At 43.8% G+C, this 19,210-nt stretch overlaps 1 protein-coding gene and 1 long non-coding RNA gene across 3 annotated transcripts in view; one reads left to right on the top strand and one right to left on the bottom strand.

Moving 5' to 3' along the window:
* Nucleotides 1–13,231, bottom strand: part of LOC138363937 (uncharacterized) — a 111,459-nt gene extending 98,228 nt beyond the window's left edge. Inside the window, exons 1-3 of the long non-coding RNA XR_011228276.1 lie at nucleotides 13,058–13,231; nucleotides 10,210–10,319; nucleotides 9,668–9,745 (exon numbers count right to left, since the gene is read on the bottom strand). This is a non-coding gene — a long non-coding RNA (uncharacterized lncRNA). The remainder of the gene's footprint in view (nucleotides 1–9,667; nucleotides 9,746–10,209; nucleotides 10,320–13,057) is intronic.
* Nucleotides 1–19,210, top strand: part of LOC138363935 (zinc finger protein 271-like) — a 506,693-nt gene that overhangs the window by 60,679 nt on the left and 426,804 nt on the right. The window lies entirely within an intron of this gene.

The raw sequence follows: 19,210 nt of genomic DNA, 5'->3' as shown, positions 1-19,210 counted from the left end.
GTTCTAAAGTTGTATACTTGACTCTCGTGTTTAGGAGAGTTGTGCCTTAAGCATAGACACTGTGTCTTCCCATATTAACAGGGACTTGATGAAATTAACGTCTAAATGACCCCTCACTTGCTCTAGTGCTCTTGGGAGGTGGTGATCTTTGGAGTATTTAAATACTCCGAAATTACCATCTCTTTTAGGGGTCTGAGCAGGTGGTGGAGAGGGTTAAGGCGTACCTGTTATGCCAGTTGCTGGAAGGCTTCTGTGCTGGCTAGGGTTCGAGTCTCCTGGTGGGAAAGTGTTCTAAAGTTGTATACTTGACTCTCGTGTTTAGGAGAGTTGTGCCTTAAGCATAGACACTGTGTCTTCCCATATTAACAGGGACTTGATGAAATTAACGTCTAAATGACCCCTCACTTGCTCTAGTGCTCTTGGGAGGTGGTGATCTTTGGAGTATTGAAATACTCCGAAATTACCATCTCTTTTAGGGGTCTGAGCAGGTGGTGGAGAGGGTTAAGGCGTACCTGTTATGCCAGTTGCTGGAAGGCTTCTGTGCTGGCTAGGGTTCGAGTCTCCTGGTGGGAAAGTGTTCTAAAGTTGTATACTTGACTCTCGTGTTTAGGAGAGTTGTGCCTTAAGCATAGACACTGTGTCTTCCATATTAACAGGGACTTGATGAAATTAACGTCTAAATGACCCCTCACTTGCTCTAGTGCTCTTGGGAGGTGGTGATCTTTGGAGTATTTAAATACTCCGAAATTACCATCTCTTTTAGGGGTCTGAGCAGGTGGTGGAGAGGGTTAAGGCGTACCTGTTATGCCAGTTGCTGGAAGGCTTCTGTGCTGGCTAGGGTTCGAGTCTCCTGGTGGGAAAGTGTTCTAAAGTTGTATACTTGACTCTCGTGTTTAGGAGAGTTGTGCCTTAAGCATAGACACTGTGTCTTCCCATATTAACAGGGACTTGATGAAATTAACGTCTAAATGACCCCTCACTTGCTCTAGTGCTCTTGGGAGGTGGTGATCTTTGGAGTATTTAAATACTCCGAAATTACCATCTCTTTTAGGGGTCTGAGCAGGTGGTGGAGAGGGTTAAGGCGTACCTGTTATGCCAGTTGCTGGAAGGCTTCTGTGCTGGCTAGGGTTCGAGTCTCCTGGTGGGAAAGTGTTCTAAAGTTGTATACTTGACTCTCGTGTTTAGGAGAGTTGTGCCTTAAGCATAGACACTGTGTCTTCCCATATTAACAGGGACTTGATGAAATTAACGTCTAAATGACCCCTCACTTGCTCTAGTGCTCTTGGGAGGTGGTGATCTTTGGAGTATTTAAATACTCCGAAATTACCATCTCTTTTAGGGGTCTGAGCAGGTGGTGGAGAGGGTTAAGGCGTACCTGTTATGCCAGTTGCTGGAAGGCTTCTGTGCTGGCTAGGGTTCGAGTCTCCTGGTGGGAAAGTGTTCTAAAGTTGTATACTTGACTCTCGTGTTTAGGAGAGTTGTGCCTTAAGCATAGACACTGTGTCTTCCCATATTAACAGGGACTTGATGAAATTAACGTCTAAATGACCCCTCACTTGCTCTAGTGCTCTTGGGAGGTGGTGATCTTTGGAGTATTTAAATACTCCGAAATTACCATCTCTTTTAGGGGTCTGAGCAGGTGGTGGAGAGGGTTAAGGCGTACCTGTTATGCCAGTTGCTGGAAGGCTTCTGTGCTGGCTAGGGTTCGAGTCTCCTGGTGGGAAAGTGTTCTAAAGTTGTATACTTGACTCTCGTGTTTAGGAGAGTTGTGCCTTAAGCATAGACACTGTGTCTTCCCATATTAACAGGGACTTGATGAAATCAACGTCTAAATGACCCCTCACTTGCTCTAGTGCTCTTGGGAGGTGGTGATCTTTGGAGTATTTAAATACTCCGAAATTACCATCTCTTTTAGGGGTCTGAGCAGGTGGTGGAGAGGGTTAAGGCGTACCTGTTATGCCAGTTGCTGGAAGGCTTCTGTGCTGGCTAGGGTTCGAGTCTCCTGGTGGGAAAGTGTTCTAAAGTTGTATACTTGACTCTCGTGTTTAGGAGAGTTGTGCCTTAAGCATAGACACTGTGTCTTCCCATATTAACAGGGACTTGATGAAATTAACGTCTAAATGACCCCTCACTTGCTCTAGTGCTCTTGGGAGGTGGTGATCTTTGGAGTATTTAAATACTCCGAAATTACCATCTCTTTTAGGGGTCTGAGCAGGTGGTGGAGAGGGTTAAGGCGTACCTGTTATGCCAGTTGCTGGAAGGCTTCTGTGCTGGCTAGGGTTCGAGTCTCCTGGTGGGAAAGTGTTCTAAAGTTGTATACTTGACTCTCGTGTTTAGGAGAGTTGTGCCTTAAGCATAGACACTGTGTCTTCCCATATTAACAGGGACTTGATGAAATTAACGTCTAAATGACCCCTCACTTGCTCTAGTGCTCTTGGGAGGTGGTGATCTTTGGAGTATTTAAATACTCCGAAATTACCATCTCTTTTAGGGGTCTGAGCAGGTGGTGGAGAGGGTTAAGGCGTACCTGTTATGCCAGTTGCTGGAAGGCTTCTGTGCTGGCTAGGGTTCGAGTCTCCTGGTGGGAAAGTGTTCTAAAGTTGTATACTTGACTCTCGTGTTTAGGAGAGTTGTGCCTTAAGCATAGACACTGTGTCTTCCCATATTAACAGGGACTTGATGAAATTAACGTCTAAATGACCCCTCACTTGCTCTAGTGCTCTTGGGAGGTGGTGATCTTTGGAGTATTTAAATACTCCGAAATTACCATCTCTTTTAGGGGTCTGAGCAGGTGGTGGAGAGGGTTAAGGCGTACCTGTTATGCCAGTTGCTGGAAGGCTTCTGTGCTGGCTAGGGTTCGAGTCTCCTGGTGGGAAAGTGTTCTAAAGTTGTATACTTGACTCTCGTGTTTAGGAGAGTTGTGCCTTAAGCATAGACACTGTGTCTTCCCATATTAACAGGGACTTGATGAAATTAACGTCTAAATGACCCCTCACTTGCTCTAGTGCTCTTGGGAGGTGGTGATCTTTGGAGTATTTAAATACTCCGAAATTACCATCTCTTTTAGGGGTCTGAGCAGGTGGTGGAGAGGGTTAAGGCGTACCTGTTATGCCAGTTGCTGGAAGGCTTCTGTGCTGGCTAGGGTTCGAGTCTCCTGGTGGGAAAGTGTTCTAAAGTTGTATACTTGACTCTCGTGTTTAGGAGAGTTGTGCCTTAAGCATAGACACTGTGTCTTCCCATATTAACAGGGACTTGATGAAATTAACGTCTAAATGACCCCTCACTTGCTCTAGTGCTCTTGGGAGGTGGTGATCTTTGGAGTATTTAAATACTCCGAAATTACCATCTCTTTTAGGGGTCTGAGCAGGTGGTGGAGAGGGTTAAGGCGTACCTGTTATGCCAGTTGCTGGAAGGCTTCTGTGCTGGCTAGGGTTCGAGTCTCCTGGTGGGAAAGTGTTCTAAAGTTGTATACTTGACTCTCGTGTTTAGGAGAGTTGTGCCTTAAGCATAGACACTGTGTCTTCCCATATTAACAGGGACTTGATGAAATTAACGTCTAAATGACCCCTCACTTGCTCTAGTGCTCTTGGGAGGTGGTGATCTTTGGAGTATTTAAATACTCCGAAATTACCATCTCTTTTAGGGGTCTGAGCAGGTGGTGGAGAGGGTTAAGGCGTACCTGTTATGCCAGTTGCTGGAAGGCTTCTGTGCTGGCTAGGGTTCGAGTCTCCTGGTGGGAAAGTGTTCTAAAGTTGTATACTTGACTCTCGTGTTTAGGAGAGTTGTGCCTTAAGCATAGACACTGTGTCTTCCCATATTAACAGGGACTTGATGAAATCAACGTCTAAATGACCCCTCACTTGCTCTAGTGCTCTTGGGAGGTGGTGATCTTTGGAGTATTTAAATACTCCGAAATTACCATCTCTTTTAGGGGTCTGAGCAGGTGGTGGAGAGGGTTAAGGCGTACCTGTTATGCCAGTTGCTGGAAGGCTTCTGTGCTGGCTAGGGTTCGAGTCTCCTGGTGGGAAAGTGTTCTAAAGTTGTATACTTGACTCTCGTGTTTAGGAGAGTTGTGCCTTAAGCATAGACACTGTGTCTTCCCATATTAACAGGGACTTGATGAAATTAACGTCTAAATGACCCCTCACTTGCTCTAGTGCTCTTGGGAGGTGGTGATCTTTGGAGTATTTAAATACTCCGAAATTACCATCTCTTTTAGGGGTCTGAGCAGGTGGTGGAGAGGGTTAAGGCGTACCTGTTATGCCAGTTGCTGGAAGGCTTCTGTGCTGGCTAGGGTTCGAGTCTCCTGGTGGGAAAGTGTTCTAAAGTTGTATACTTGACTCTCGTGTTTAGGAGAGTTGTGCCTTAAGCATAGACACTGTGTCTTCCCATATTAACAGGGACTTGATGAAATTAACGTCTAAATGACCCCTCACTTGCTCTAGTGCTCTTGGGAGGTGGTGATCTTTGGAGTATTTAAATACTCCGAAATTACCATCTCTTTTAGGGGTCTGAGCAGGTGGTGGAGAGGGTTAAGGCGTACCTGTTATGCCAGTTGCTGGAAGGCTTCTGTGCTGGCTAGGGTTCGAGTCTCCTGGTGGGAAAGTGTTCTAAAGTTGTATACTTGACTCTCGTGTTTAGGAGAGTTGTGCCTTAAGCATAGACACTGTGTCTTCCCATATTAACAGGGACTTGATGAAATTAACGTCTAAATGACCCCTCACTTGCTCTAGTGCTCTTGGGAGGTGGTGATCTTTGGAGTATTTAAATACTCCGAAATTACCATCTCTTTTAGGGGTCTGAGCAGGTGGTGGAGAGGGTTAAGGCGTACCTGTTATGCCAGTTGCTGGAAGGCTTCTGTGCTGGCTAGGGTTCGAGTCTCCTGGTGGGAAAGTGTTCTAAAGTTGTATACTTGACTCTCGTGTTTAGGAGAGTTGTGCCTTAAGCATAGACACTGTGTCTTCCCATATTAACAGGGACTTGATGAAATTAACGTCTAAATGACCCCTCACTTGCTCTAGTGCTCTTGGGAGGTGGTGATCTTTGGAGTATTTAAATACTCCGAAATTACCATCTCTTTTAGGGGTCTGAGCAGGTGGTGGAGAGGGTTAAGGCGTACCTGTTATGCCAGTTGCTGGAAGGCTTCTGTGCTGGCTAGGGTTCGAGTCTCCTGGTGGGAAAGTGTTCTAAAGTTGTATACTTGACTCTCGTGTTTAGGAGAGTTGTGCCTTAAGCATAGACACTGTGTCTTCCCATATTAACAGGGACTTGATGAAATTAACGTCTAAATGACCCCTCACTTGCTCTAGTGCTCTTGGGAGGTGGTGATCTTTGGAGTATTTAAATACTCCGAAATTACCATCTCTTTTAGGGGTCTGAGCAGGTGGTGGAGAGGGTTAAGGCGTACCTGTTATGCCAGTTGCTGGAAGGCTTCTGTGCTGGCTAGGGTTCGAGTCTCCTGGTGGGAAAGTGTTCTAAAGTTGTATACTTGACTCTCGTGTTTAGGAGAGTTGTGCCTTAAGCATAGACACTGTGTCTTCCCATATTAACAGGGACTTGATGAAATTAACGTCTAAATGACCCCTCACTTGCTCTAGTGCTCTTGGGAGGTGGTGATCTTTGGAGTATTTAAATACTCCGAAATTACCATCTCTTTTAGGGGTCTGAGCAGGTGGTGGAGAGGGTTAAGGCGTACCTGTTATGCCAGTTGCTGGAAGGCTTCTGTGCTGGCTAGGGTTCGAGTCTCCTGGTGGGAAAGTGTTCTAAAGTTGTATACTTGACTCTCGTGTTTAGGAGAGTTGTGCCTTAAGCATAGACACTGTGTCTTCCCATATTAACAGGGACTTGATGAAATTAACGTCTAAATGACCCCTCACTTGCTCTAGTGCTCTTGGGAGGTGGTGATCTTTGGAGTATTTAAATACTCCGAAATTACCATCTCTTTTAGGGGTCTGAGCAGGTGGTGGAGAGGGTTAAGGCGTACCTGTTATGCCAGTTGCTGGAAGGCTTCTGTGCTGGCTAGGGTTCGAGTCTCCTGGTGGGAAAGTGTTCTAAAGTTGTATACTTGACTCTCGTGTTTAGGAGAGTTGTGCCTTAAGCATAGACACTGTGTCTTCCCATATTAACAGGGACTTGATGAAATTAACGTCTAAATGACCCCTCACTTGCTCTAGTGCTCTTGGGAGGTGGTGATCTTTGGAGTATTTAAATACTCCGAAATTACCATCTCTTTTAGGGGTCTGAGCAGGTGGTGGAGAGGGTTAAGGCGTACCTGTTATGCCAGTTGCTGGAAGGCTTCTGTGCTGGCTAGGGTTCGAGTCTCCTGGTGGGAAAGTGTTCTAAAGTTGTATACTTGACTCTCGTGTTTAGGAGAGTTGTGCCTTAAGCATAGACACTGTGTCTTCCCATATTAACAGGGACTTGATGAAATTAACGTCTAAATGACCCCTCACTTGCTCTAGTGCTCTTGGGAGGTGGTGATCTTTGGAGTATTTAAATACTCCGAAATTACCATCTCTTTTAGGGGTCTGAGCAGGTGGTGGAGAGGGTTAAGGCGTACCTGTTATGCCAGTTGCTGGAAGGCTTCTGTGCTGGCTAGGGTTCGAGTCTCCTGGTGGGAAAGTGTTCTAAAGTTGTATACTTGACTCTCGTGTTTAGGAGAGTTGTGCCTTAAGCATAGACACTGTGTCTTCCCATATTAACAGGGACTTGATGAAATTAACGTCTAAATGACCCCTCACTTGCTCTAGTGCTCTTGGGAGGTGGTGATCTTTGGAGTATTTAAATACTCCGAAATTACCATCTCTTTTAGGGGTCTGAGCAGGTGGTGGAGAGGGTTAAGGCGTACCTGTTATGCCAGTTGCTGGAAGGCTTCTGTGCTGGCTAGGGTTCGAGTCTCCTGGTGGGAAAGTGTTCTAAAGTTGTATACTTGACTCTCGTGTTTAGGAGAGTTGTGCCTTAAGCATAGACACTGTGTCTTCCCATATTAACAGGGACTTGATGAAATTAACGTCTAAATGACCCCTCACTTGCTCTAGTGCTCTTGGGAGGTGGTGATCTTTGGAGTATTTAAATACTCCGAAATTACCATCTCTTTTAGGGGTCTGAGCAGGTGGTGGAGAGGGTTAAGGCGTACCTGTTATGCCAGTTGCTGGAAGGCTTCTGTGCTGGCTAGGGTTCGAGTCTCCTGGTGGGAAAGTGTTCTAAAGTTGTATACTTGACTCTCGTGTTTAGGAGAGTTGTGCCTTAAGCATAGACACTGTGTTCCCATATTAACAGGGACTTGATGAAATTAACGTCTAAATGACCCCTCACTTGCTCTAGTGCTCTTGGGAGGTGGTGATCTTTGGAGTATTTAAATACTCCGAAATTACCATCTCTTTTAGGGGTCTGAGCAGGTGGTGGAGAGGGTTAAGGCGTACCTGTTATGCCAGTTGCTGGAAGGCTTCTGTGCTGGCTAGGGTTCGAGTCTCCTGGTGGGAAAGTGTTCTAAAGTTGTATACTTGACTCTCGTGTTTAGGAGAGTTGTGCCTTAAGCATAGACACTGTGTCTTCCCATATTAACAGGGACTTGATGAAATTAACGTCTAAATGACCCCTCACTTGCTCTAGTGCTCTTGGGAGGTGGTGATCTTTGGAGTATTTAAATACTCCGAAATTACCATCTCTTTTAGGGGTCTGAGCAGGTGGTGGAGAGGGTTAAGGCGTACCTGTTATGCCAGTTGCTGGAAGGCTTCTGTGCTGGCTAGGGTTCGAGTCTCCTGGTGGGAAAGTGTTCTAAAGTTGTATACTTGACTCTCGTGTTTAGGAGAGTTGTGCCTTATATATATATATATATATATATATATATATATATATATATATATAAATGTGCATAGGACACTACAAACAGGTGCTAAACATTTCAAGTGTGCTGAATGCAGGGAAAAAATTTGGGAAATGTTCTAGTACAATTAGTCACATGACTGTGCATACGGATGATAAACCTCGTGAATGTCCTGAGTGTGGCAAGGGATTCAATCATCTGCGACTTATAAAAACTCACAGGATTGTGCATACAGCTGATAAACCTCTTGTGTGTCATGAGTGTGGGAAAGGATTCAGATGATGCATTGCAGATGGTGCATTCAGATGATGAACGTTACCTAGTTCCTTCATCTGGGAAGAATGAAGACATATTGGTGCATTTGGATGATAAATAGTACCTAGTTCACTTGATCAGTAGACTGTATATCATACTAACAATAAACATACAACCCCAATGAATTTTCCAGTGAGGTTTGATAGAAATTTACTTCAGGACACATACTAGAAAAAGTTAGTTACAATTAACAATTTTTGTTTGTGTGAATTTTTTGGTGGATAATATACATTTATACACTAAAGGGACCTAGCCATATTTATTCTTAAATATCTTCAAACTGATATTACTTTGAAATTTAACAATAAAAACATAAGCATTTTTACTATTAACACTGAAAAACAAAAATTGGTAGAATTTTTCAACTAATATTATTGCAAACCCTTTTGATTGGTTTTGTTATAAAGTTAAAGTTCAATATAGTAGGCTAAGCTAAGCTTTGCTAAGCTAGAACAGAGGATTTTTGGACTTGTAGATTTGTAAACCTCATCCTGTAAACATTTATGTTTCTACATGTTAAACAAGCTACGAGGATGAGGGAAGAGGATGTTCCCTCCATTCTGGATGTTATATTTACAAGGAAAGAGGGAGAGATATTTGTCATTCAGTACCTCTCTCCCTTGGGTAAAAGTGACCATGTCTTTTTGGGAATAAAGTATGCAATGCATTATAATCTGTTAGAAAATAAGCTTGAAGCAGTTGAAAAACCTGATTTGTGGAGAGGTCATTATGGGGAACTCAGATATTTCCTTAAGGAATTTGACAAACACTTGCTGTTAGGACATGAAGTAAATGAGATGTATGTCAAGTTTTGTGAAAAATATGATAAAGGCACAACAAAATTTATTCCAAAGGAGAGATGCAGAACTAGGAAAAGGGGATTTGTTTATAGATGTCATCTGGATTTTTCCGAGTTTTGGAGTTTCCGTGATATTTTCTATTCTGATCAAAATATGTATAATGTTAATTTATTTTGATAAATGAGCTTTCCTGTCTACTTAGGTAATGATTCCAAAGATCGTCCTTCCTTTCCTCCCAGGAATCTGGATGTGGCAGGTGCTCAATTGTCAAAAGTGAAAAATTTGGTTTGTCATCCGAATGCACCATATCGGTAATTTTTTTAATAATATTTTAAAAATAGTAAATGGCACTATTTTTGCAAAATCATTACAAGATCTATTATTCTAATAGGGGTTTGATAAAATACAGTAGAATGCCTACTGGTTTTACCTGTAATAGGGTTTGATATAGTTGATTATGGATATATTGTAATGAAATGCTCCTATTGTTAAGAAACACTTTTTTAAAAGAATATTTTGTAATGAGCAGCTCTGAAAATCAGTTGATTACAGATAATGCTACATAATACACTTAATGTGTGTATATGTTACCACAAGTGAGGTATATAATGGTATTTATGAGTAAGATGTAATTGTGTCTTTGACACTGATAAAATTAAGTACTGTGGTTTTATATACTGATAATTAGCTAAAAATATATACTGTTCAAGTAAATAAATTATTTTACCTTGCACCGAGATCCACCAAGCCTTTATGGTGTGCGTTTCAGTACTTTGGAAATCTGGAACGATCTGGAATCTCTTATCTGCAATGAAACAATACATATTATTGCACTTACCAAAACATGGATGAATGTAGAAAATAGAGAACTATTAGATGAATATCAAATAAATGGATTTAATCTATTTCACACAGATAGATATATTAGACAAGGAGAGGGAGTAGCCATGTATGTTAGGTAATATTTGAAATGTAGTCTCGAAAAGACTACATTTCAACAGAAACGTGCCACACACCAGACACAAGACTGAACCTCATCGAGGCCAAACGTCTAAATGAGAGCATGAACGAGTAAGAAATAATACTTTAACACCAGGCATCATACACACAATGAATGCACCTGCAGACACACAACGAGCACTATCAACATAGCAAAGATTACTCCATAAAAAAAAATAATTAAATATGATTGACAATGAGATGAAATAATGCACAGTATGTCAATTTTGTTAATTTTTTTCATTACTGAACTAGGTTTTCAATGCTTACATTTGTTATTCTTGGCATTCTTTGCTTCATATCTGAAGCTTCGTTTTAAGTTTCCACTTCAGACGTGTCTTCCGCAGCTATGCATCTCCGGTTTGCAGCATCAAAATCATCTGCAATAGCTGAATATAATTAATAATATATCAGTGAGATATATATTTATCATTACCTAGTAGTAGTGAACACTAAGAAATAACATAAATCAGCTTTCTAAAGAGATGTTTAATAATACGACACACATGATTTGGAACTTATAACTGGGTTAAGTACTTTGCACATAAGTCTCAAGGAGCCATTAGGAAACCCCGCTTGTGATTAAAATATTATGCTGTTTTTATATACTGTATGTGCAGCACAGTACCTCTCCTCTCAATACACCAGCACTGGCCTTCGCCTCTCAATACACCAGCTCTGGCCCTCGCCTCTCAATACACCAGCACTGGCCCTCGCCTCTCAATACACCAGCACTGGCCCTCGCCTCTCAATACACCAGCACTGGCCCTCGCCTCTCAATACACCAGCACTGGCCCTCGCCTCTCAATACACCACCACTGCCCCTCGCCTCTCAATACACCAGCACTGGCCCTCGCCTCTCAATACACCAGCACTGCCCCTCGCCTCTCAATACACCACCACTGCCCCTCGCCTCTCAATACACCACCACTGCCCCTCACCTCTCAATACATCACCACTGCCCCTCACCTCTCAATACACCACCACCACTGCCCCTCACCTCTCAATACACCACCACTGCCCCTCACCTCTCAATACATCACCACTGCCCCTCACCTCTCAATACACACCACCACTGCCCCTCACCTCTCAATACACCACCACCACTGCCCCTCACCTCTCAATACACCACCACCACTGCCCCTCACCTCTCAATACACCACCACTGCCCCTCACCTCTCAATACACCACCACTGCCCCTCACCCTCTCAATACACCACCACTGGCCCTCACCTCTCAATACACCACACTGCCCCTCACCTCTCAATACACCACCACTGCCCCTCACCTCTCAATACACCACCACTGCCCCTTGCCTCTCAATACACCACCACTGCCCTCGCCTCTCAATACACCACCACTGCCCCTCGCCTCTCAATACACCACCACTGCCCTCGCCTCTCAATACACCACCACTGCCCCTCACCTCTCAATACACCACCACTGCCCCTCACCTCTCAATACACCACCACTGCCCCTCACCTCTCAATACACCACCACTGCCCCTCACCTCTCAATACACCACCACTGCCCCTCACCTCTCAATACACCACCACTGCCCCTCGCCTCTCAATACACCACCACTGCCCCTCAGCCTCTTAATACACCACCACTGCCCCTCACCTCTCAATACACCACCACTGCCCTCACTTCTCAATACACCTACACTGCCTCACCTCTCAATACACCACCACTGCCCCTCACCTCTCAATACACCACCACTGCCCTCACATCCTGCCCTCTCTAATACACCACCACTGCCCCTCACCTCTCAATACACCACCACTGCCCCTCACCTCTCAATACACCACCACTGCCCCTCACCTCTAATACACCACCACTGCCCCTCACCTCTCAATACACTCACCACTGCCCCTCACCTCTCAATACACCACCACTGCCCCTCACCTCTCAATACACCACCACTGCCCCTCACCTCTCAATACACCACCACTGCCCCTCACCTCTCAATACACCACCACTGCCCTCACCTCTCAATACACCACCACTGCCCCTCACCTCTCAATACACCACCACTGCCCCTCACCTCTCAATACACCACCACTGCCCCTCACCTTCTCAATACACCACCACTGCCCCTCACCTCTCAATACACCACCACTGCCCCTCACCTTCTCAATACACCACCACTGCCCCTCACCTCTCAATACACCACCACTGCCCCTCACCTCTCAATACACCACCACTGCCCCTCACCTCTCAATACACCACCACTGCCCCTCACCTCTCAATACACCACCACTGCCCCTCACCTCTTCAATACACCACCACTGCCCCTCACCTCTCAATACACCACCACTGCCCCTCACCTTCAATACATCACCACTGCCCCTCACCTCTCAATACACCACCACTGCCCCTCACCTCTCAATACACCACCACTGCCCCTCACCTCTCAATACACGACCACTGCCCCTCACCTCTCAATACACCACCGCTGCCCCTCACCTCTCAATACACCACCACTGCCCCTCACCTCTCAATACACCAGCACTGCCCCTCACCTCTCAATACACCAGCACTGCCCCTCACCTCTCAATACACCACCACTGCCCCTCACCTCTCAATACACCACCACTGCCCCTCACCTCTCAATACACCAGCACTGCCCCTCACCTCTCAATACACCACCACTGCTCCTCACCTCTCAATACACCACCACTGCCCCTCACCTCTCAATACACCACCACTGCCCCTCACCTCTCAATACACCACCACTGCTCCTCACCTCTCAATACACCACCGCTGCCCCTCACCTCTCAATACACCACCACTCCCCTCACCTCTCAATACACCAGCACTGCCCCTCACCTCTCAATACACCACCACTGCTCCTCACCTCTCAATACACCACCGCTGCCCCTCACCTCTCAATACACCACCACTCCCCTCACCTCTCAATACACCAGCACTGCCCCTCACCTCTCAATACACCACCACTGCCCCTCACCTCTCAATACACCGCCACTGCCCCTCGCCTCTCAGTACACCACCACTGCCCCTCAATACACTACCACTGCCCCTCACCTCTTAATACACCAGCACTATAGCCAGCACCAGAATCTAATAATATTATAAAATATAAGTGTTTACTTACGATAATATTTGCGTGACTGCATGAAGTGTTTGTCTTGTTGCTGACTGCACGGACCACAAACTGACCGCTTTGTTGATGTTCCTGGCGGCGGATGACGCTGTGACGTCACAGGTGAGGGACGCTTTGCGCACTACTCAATTGTCGCTTGAACCCATCATAAGATCCCACGATCGTCGTCGCCCCTAAATCAACACAACAACCCATCATAAATAGTTTTGTTATTTTTATTATTTTATTTTTATTTATTTTTTTACAAGAAGTTACAATGGAGGTTAACAGAGAATATAGAAAATAAGTTGAATTAACATTCTTGTAAAGCCACTAGCACGCATAGCGTTTCGGGTAAGTCTTTAAACTAACAGTTTTTTTTTTTATAAATTAACAGTAAAATTGATAAAAAATGTTACCAGGTATTTTATAGCTTTTCTTTACAGGTACAGATAATTTTAAGTAAAATAATTACAGTAAAATCAACAAAAATGTTGATTTTTGAAATCAACATTTTTGTTGATTTTACTGTCATTTTAATTTGAAGAAATATTGACACAAAAGCAGATCAGAATAATACACAATAAAGAAACAAGGATTACTAGATACATGAGAATAGCATTTCAGGGTTATACATTGGTTCACTGAAGCACAATATGAGGATCATTTCGAGGAAAAGTTTCAAGGAATAATGCAGTAGAAAATGCACTCAATACAACAACCATGATATCAAATGATATCTAAGATTACAATGTTAAAGTATGGCTTAGGTACAAATATTGGGGGATTGAGTAGCACTAGATACAGTGTGAAGATAAAGCCCATGGTAGAAAACTATGAAGATGAAATTAGGTACTTTTTGGTTTTATTTTTGAATATGGCAAAAGTTGGACAGCTTTTCAAATCATTAGGGAGTAAGTTCCATAGACTAGGTCTCTTTATTTACATAGAGTGTTTACATAGATCAAGTTTGACTCTGAGGATATCAAAGAGATATTTATGTCTGGTGTGGTGGGCATGTGTTCTATTACATCTGTCCAGGAAGAGTTTCAGAACAGGGTTTGCACTTAGAAAAAGGGTTTTATAAACGTAATTTACACAGGAGAATGTGTGAACTGAATTTATGTTTAGCATGTTTAGGGATTTAAACAGAGGAGCTGTGTGTTGTCTGAAAGTAGAGTTAGTTATTGTCCTGATAGCAGATTTTTGCTGGATGATGATGGGGCTGAGGTAGTTTGCAGAGGTTGAACCCCAAGCACAGCTACCATAAGTAAGATAGAGATAGATAAGTGCATAATAGAGTGAGAGGAAAGCAGAGTATAGGGTACATAATATCTGATCTTAGAGAGTATCTTAGAGAGTATACCAATTGTTTTAGAAACCTTTTTAGTTATGTGTTGTATATGGGTGCTGAAGTTGAGTCTCTTGTCTAAGTACAGGCCAAGGAACTTTCCATCATTTTTATTGCTAATGTTTACATTATCTATCTGAAGCTGAATTGCATTCAATTCTTATTTGGATTTGCTTCCAAATAAGATGTAGTAGGTCTTTTCTATGTTTAGTGTGAGTTTGTTGGTTGACATCCGCAAGTAGACTTTTTTTAAATAATTGTTTACAACCTTATTTAACATGAGTGGGTTGGGGTCAGAGTAGATGAGTAGTATCATCAGCAAACAATATAGGTTTAAGTATGTTAGAGACATTAGGGAGATCATTGATGTATATAAGAAACAGGAGGGCCCTAGGATGCTGCCCTGTGGCACCCATACAGTTATTGGTAGAGTGGGAGAGGTTATATCATTGATGGCTACATATTGGTGTCTGTTGCTAAGATAGGATCGGATATAGTTCAGGGCAAGGCCACGGATTCCATATTGGTGGAGTTTAAGTAAGAGGTATACGTAGTTATGGTTAACAGTATCAAAAGCCTTTCTCAGGTCAATGAAGATTCCAATTGGAAACTCACTTTTGTCGAGGGCTGAGAAGATTAAGTCAAGCAGACTAACAATACCATCATTGGTACTCTTTTGGGAGCGGAAGCCAAACTGACAAGGACTTAGTACAGTATATTGAATTTTATAAGGGAGTAGAGCTGTTTGTAAAAAAAAAAAAATATTTCTGATAATATAGGTAGATTTGATATGGGTCTGTAATTATTTATGTCTGCCGTGTTACCTCCTTTATGAACTGGCGTTACTCTTGTTTTTTTAAGGATATCAGGGAAGGTATGACACTCTAGGGATTTATTGAACAGCAATGCTATGGGTGGTGCAAGGGCATGGGAGGCACTCTTGTATACCATCGATGGTATTTCACTTATGTTCCCCGCTTTGGTTTTTAGCGAGTGAATGATGGACACAACATCTGTAGGGCTGACCGGAGAGAGAAGAGAGTTTGGATAGCTGCCTGAAAGATATGTGGTAACATATGTCTGAGTCTCTGGGATTTTTCGGGCAAGGTTAGCACAAATCGATGAAAAGAAGCTATTAAATTCAGATGTTGTTTCAAGATCTGTTGCAGGTACTCACCTAGTTGTACTCACCTAGTTGTACTCACCTAGTTGTGCTAGCGGGGGTTGAGCTCTGGCTCTTTGGTCCCGCCTCTCAACCGTCAATCAACAGGTGTACAGGTTCCTGAGCCTATTGGGCTCTATCATATCTACACTTGAAACTGTGTATGGAGTCAGCCTCCACCACATTGCTTCCTAATGCATTCCATTTGTCAACCACTCTGACACTAAAAAAGTTCTTTCTAATATCTCTGTGGCTCATTTGGGCACTCAGTTTCCACCTGTGTCCCCTAGTGCGTGTGCCCCTTGTGTTAAATAGCCTGTCTTTATCAACCCCGTCGATTCCCTTGAGAATCTTGAATGTGGTGATCATGTCCCCCCCAACTCTTCTGTCTTCCAACGAAGTGAGGTTCAATTCCCGTAGTCTCTCTTCGTAGCTCATACCTCTCAGCTCGGGTACTAGTCTGGTGGCAAACCTTTGAACCTTTTCCAGTTTAGTCTTATGCTTGACTAGATATGGACTCCATGCTGGAGCCGCATACTCCAGGATTGGTCTGACATATGTGGTATATAATGTTCTGAAAGATTCCTTACACAAGTTTCTAAAGGCCGTTCTTATGTTAGCCAACCTAGCATATGCTGCTGATGTTATCCTCTTGATATGAGCTTCAGGGGACAGGTCTGGCGTGATATCAACCCCCAGGTCTTTCTCTCTCTCTGACTCTTGAAGTATTTCATCTCCCAAATAATACCTTGTATCTGGTCTCCTGCTTCCTACCCCTATCTTCATTGCATTACATTTGCTTGGGTTAAACTCTAACATCCATTTGTTCGACCATTCCTGCAGCTTGTCCAGGTCTTCTTGAAGCCTCAAGCTGTCCTCCTCTGTCTTAATCCTTCTCATAATTTTGGCGTCGTCAGCAAACATTGAGAGGAATGAGTCTATACCCTCTGGGAGATCATTAACGTATATCAGAAACAGGATAGGTCCAAGCACAGAGCCCTGTGGGACTCCACTGGTGACTTCACGCCATTCTAAGGTCTCACCCCTCACTATAACTCTCTGCTTCCTATTGCTTAGGTACTCCCTTATCCACTGGAGCGCCCTACCAGTTACTCCTGCCTGTTTCTCCAGCTTATGCATCAACCTTTTATGGGGTACTGTGTCAAAGACTTTCCGACAGTCCAAAAAATGCAGTCCGCCCATCCTTCTCTTTCTTGCTTAATCTTTGTCACCTGATCATAGAATTCTATCAAGCCTGTAAGGCAAGATTTACCCTCCCTGAACCCATGTTGATGGGTTGTCACGAAGTCTCTTCTCTCCAGATGTGTTACTAGGTTTTTTCTCACAATCTTCTCCATCACCTTGCATGGTATACAAGTTAAGGACACTGGCCTGTAGCTCAGTGCCTCTTGTCTGTCACCCTTTTAAAATATTGGTACTACATTAGCAGTCTTCCATACTTCTGGTAGGTCTCCCGTTTCCAGTGACCTACTATACACTATGGAGAGTGGCAAGCAAAGTGCTCCTGCACACTCTTTCAATACCCATGGTGAGATTCCATCCGGCCCAACAGCTTTTCTCACACCCAGCTCCAATAGGTGTTTCTTGACCTCATCTCTTGTAATTTCGAACCTTTCCAAGGTCACCTGGTTTGCTGCCACCTCTCCTAGCGCCGTGACTTCTCCATGTTCTATTGTAAAGACCTCCTGGAACCTTTTGTTGAGTTCTTCACACACCTCCTTTGTCATTCTCTGTGTACCTGTCCTTGCCCACCCTAAGTTTCATCACCTGTTCCTTCACTGTTGTCTTCCTCCTGATGTGACTGTGTAGTAGCTTTGGTTCGGTCTTGGCTTTATTAGCTATATCATTTTCATACCTTTTCTCAGCTGCTCTTCTCACACTAACATACTTGTTCCTGGTTCTCTGGTATCTCTCTCTACTTTCTGGTGTTCTGTTATTACGAAAGTTCCTCCATGCCCTTTGTATGTGTGTGTGTGTTCGATCCCTTGTAACGATTCGTGTGTGAACCTTAGACAAACTAGTAAATATTTAAGTTCGTATTTTTCTCAACATTGTGTGAATAGAATGGGGCCAAACAATCTAATGCATTGTATTTATATGCCAGTTTATATAATCATTATATTAATTGGAGAGAGCCAATACATATTTTAAGTGCAGGAATTTTGTTGAACGCAATTTGATCAAGTCGGCCCAATTAACTAATGTCCCAATATTTTTAATGTTAGCACTGACCTGTACAAACTAGACCCATATTTATATATTGTAGTTACAAATTGTAACGACCTACTTAGTGTGGAAGGCAGGCTCGTGATTCGTCGATCTTCACCTGACCACAGTAAAGCGAGGCGATGACATAGGGTGGGGGAGGGGGTGGGGGTCTGTCATATATAATTTCTCTCAAACCGCTTTACTCTTAGAATGTCAGCCCCACTCCCGTCTGGAGTTTTATACCGGAAGAGACGGAAGGCCTTCTTCAGTGATGTGAATTAGCGATCAGAACACTATCCAGATAGAAAGCTTTCTTCCATCGGCACTGTGATCCGATGAAGGGGGAGTCAGCTGAACGACTTGGGCTTTGTCTTCGCTCCTGGTGCTAGCCAAACAGCACCATGTTCCACTGCATCAAGGTTCAGTTCCGAGGAACCTACACCAAGGCCGAGATTCTGGCCCTCTTGACGGCGAACTCTGATGTTGCTCACATCGACGTCATCATGGAGGAAAAGGAAAACATCGTTTTTCTGGTGTTCAACCAGGAAAATGATTGAACGGTTTCAACCGTTTCTGTCGGTTGAAACTCGACGGAACCAACCCACATTGGTGGGGGTGGGGTGCTTGATCTCACGTTTGTCTCCACCAGTATTTATGAGTTGACATTGGCCAGTTGACCATGTTCTGACTAGCGACCCCGTTGCTACAAAAACAGTTATTAATATTGCATTACCTCCCAGACCTCCAGTTCCCGAGCCCGGATGGGACTTTATCAAAGCAAATTGGACAGTTTCAGGAAGCTCTCGAAACTTGGCACCAAAACTACACTCCTCCTGACAACACCGAAGAAATGGAAAAAGATTTAGTAAATGCAAGACAGAGCAGCAAATCACGCCATCCACAAGAGGAAAACAATTACCCAACAACATAAGGACCACTGGTATTACTATTATAGGATCAAAGATCTACATAACAGACTAAATTGTGCACGAAAGAGTTTCAGAAGAGATAGAACCGAAGCTAATCTAGGACTAGTTAGAGCTGTCCGAAATCAAGTGCACGAAGAAACAGCCAAAATCAAAGAAAATGGCTCGAGTGGTGTGCCAAACTAAATCAGCATACATCCTTGGGCGACATTTGGAGACAGATCAACATTGCCAAAGGCAAATCGCCTCCTGCTCTGCCACATGTTCATCCAGAGCAAGAAGCAGAAAGGTTAGCAAATCTATTTGCTTCAAGAGCTAGTTCTACTAAACTTCCTCAAGCAACTCTGACTCACCAACAAAGACAAAGAAGCAAGATTGGAAAAAATAGATGATGCTTTAGCCTTACCTGACGAACTAGACCAACCATTCAATCTGAAAGAACTCAGGAGAGCTACAAAAAAACTAAAAACACAGATCCAGGTGAGAACAAAATCACA

Source organism: Procambarus clarkii, chromosome 12 (assembly GCF_040958095.1).
Source record: "Procambarus clarkii isolate CNS0578487 chromosome 12, FALCON_Pclarkii_2.0, whole genome shotgun sequence".
Lineage (NCBI taxonomy): Eukaryota > Metazoa > Arthropoda > Malacostraca > Decapoda > Cambaridae > Procambarus > Procambarus clarkii.
This window is presented reverse-complemented; position numbering and strand designations above follow the sequence as displayed.